General features: G+C 34.3%; 1 protein-coding gene across 2 annotated transcripts in view; it reads right to left on the bottom strand.

Moving 5' to 3' along the window:
* Nucleotides 1-1,218: 1,218 nt before the first annotated feature.
* Nucleotides 1,219-2,410, bottom strand: part of COX5A (cytochrome c oxidase subunit 5A) — a 9,871-nt gene continuing 8,679 nt past the window's right edge. Inside the window, exon 5 of one of the 2 annotated variants that reach the window (XM_072402178.1) lies at nucleotides 1,219-1,394. The gene's annotated coding sequence lies outside the window, so the exon portion shown is untranslated. Of the gene's footprint in view, nucleotides 1,398-2,410 lie in introns of both variants that reach the window. The other variant, XM_072402177.1, reaches the window with a different exon arrangement.

The raw sequence follows: 2,410 nt of genomic DNA, 5'->3' as shown, positions 1-2,410 counted from the left end.
GGGGATTTTTTCTATATTAAAAACAATGGTATTTTATAGAAATATCTCTTGGAATATATGAAAATAAGAATCAGTTTGTAAACTTTGAACTAATGTAAAACAAGCAATGGGTTTAATTAACTAAAGGGGGTATAGTAAACACTTTTTTTGTATTTTTTTTTGTATTTACCAAGATCAGCAGTTTACTTTTCTAAATGAAGTTCCTAGTTCTTAAGTAAAGCAACCCATGTCTATACCAGCATTGATCAGTTTATTTACCTTAGCTTGGGATCATATAAGAGCTACAGTGAACACAACACAATTGTGTCCATTAACTACTACAGAGCCCTATTAACTTACACACTAGAGGGATTTTCCAGTGATTGGCGGGTATGGCTGGGAGCACTTCTTGTGTAGGAAACTCTGTGCACAGGGTGACTGAAAAGAACATGGTGGTACAAAAAAGTATGAGGTAAAAAGATTCAAATTAATTATAAAAAAATTAAGCTGTCCCCAGAATGCTTGGAAGGACAAGTACACGTTTGATTTTGAAAACCGCAATCCAGATATGCTCCAGAGCTTGTGACACGCAAGCATTTTGTCCTTTTTATGTGTCAGGCTTTTTTGTTGCTATGAACAGGTCTGTTTATGAACCCAGGGCAGCAAGAACTAGATTTCAGAAAAATTAAAGTGGACCTTGGTTAAATCTAGAAAAACCTGAAGGGTGCATTTACGGACTTACTTGTGTAAATTATAGTAGCTTGGTAGAGCTGCAGGAATCAACATTTTGATCACAGACTCGAAAGAGTATGCCGTCAGTAAATTCAGAGCTTCCAATAAGTATGTTTGTTACAGGCCTAGCACTTGGGAAGTACTTTACATTACATCAGATTAGCATCCAGCTAACTAGCATATACAGTCAACAATAGCAGCCTTCATATTCATCTCAAGGCTGCACAAAACAGTACTCAGGCCTCACCATTAGTGGGTGTTTTGCAGGAAACCAGAGCACATGTGGAGTGATCAGTGCCTTTGTTTTTTTTGTTTTTTTTTATATCCACCCAACCAGGATTAAACATAAAAACGTGATTACATATCCACCTAAAGCAATGAAAAATGACCAATTTATTTTTCTCCGATTGCTTTTTTCCCCACTTTTTTCTTACTTCCTAAATACAAACCCATCTGTGTCCAAGAATTACAAATAGATCACTACACACAAAGAACTGAAATACGCCATCAGATTAAACAATATCCCTTTATTAGGTCCGACATAATATTACACACATTGGGACTCAATAAAAGAACAATTTGTTGCATTTTTCAAATAAAGGTAATATGTTAACATCATCTTTGTATTTGTGGATGGCTCGTTACAATCAAGTAGATGCTCATAAAACTTTTGGATGGATAACCTGCTGGAAAAAGACAAAAGTAACAATTAGTGAAAAAGTAGACATTATATAAATAAAAACAATGAACTAATCAAAAAAAGCTGAAATGTAGACAATGTCCCAAAACAGACAAGCAGAGGACAAAGAACCGAGTAATAAAGGTAGGATCTTCACAAAAAATTGTGTGCATATTCACTTATTTCATTAGCACATAATTCGCTAACAGTATAGGAATTAGTCTGGATAATTAAAATGAACATTCACTTAATTTATTGAATGCAGAAAGTCCTCCGGTTCAGCTCTCTACATTAACTGAACGGTGCAGTAGCGAGATCTTACTACAAATCTTGTGAGATTGGAAGTAAGAGGCACACAGAGCCTTAGATATGAAGTTTATGGCATGGGATCCAAGCTGCTTTGTTTTTTTTTTTGTTTTTTTGAGCATAAAATGTCAGTAAAATATGTGGATAAATGTATTTCTATTTTGGGTATGCAAAGCGCAAACCCAGTCATCCATAACCGAAGGTATGCTGTTTGCATTGTTTATTGAAACATCCTATTACCCATAGGGGTCAAAAGGCTGTACCTTAACTGTCACAGTGCCTCAACTGTCATAATGGTTTGAGCACATTTTATATAAGTTTACACATTTTCAAACTGACATTTGATATCATTCTTGTGTTCGGTTATACGTTAAAACTCTATATACTACTGACATATCAGTGCTTCAGTTAGAAGACTAGTCTTACAGAACACTCAGCACAAAAGTGGCTTTTACATTTAACTTTCTTTATACAAGACTCAATGGAGACCAAAGAATGACAGAGAGGGAAAGGGGATAAGTTGCTAATGCTGTTTCTTTCACCAAACTGAAAAACTTCTTGGCAGGTTTTTGATGCAAAAAGTGACACTATTTTTTTTTGCATAAAAATTTTTGTTTATAGTGTGGGCCTGTAATTTTTAGGATTAACTCCCGGGTATGATAATTATATTTATTTATTATATTATAATCATAAATTATAATATAATACATAATT

Source organism: Pyxicephalus adspersus, chromosome 2, assembly GCF_032062135.1.
Source record: "Pyxicephalus adspersus chromosome 2, UCB_Pads_2.0, whole genome shotgun sequence".
Taxonomy (NCBI): domain Eukaryota; kingdom Metazoa; phylum Chordata; class Amphibia; order Anura; family Pyxicephalidae; genus Pyxicephalus; species Pyxicephalus adspersus.
The sequence above is the reverse complement of the archived record's forward strand: the minus strand, read 5'-3'. Positions and strand labels throughout refer to the sequence as shown.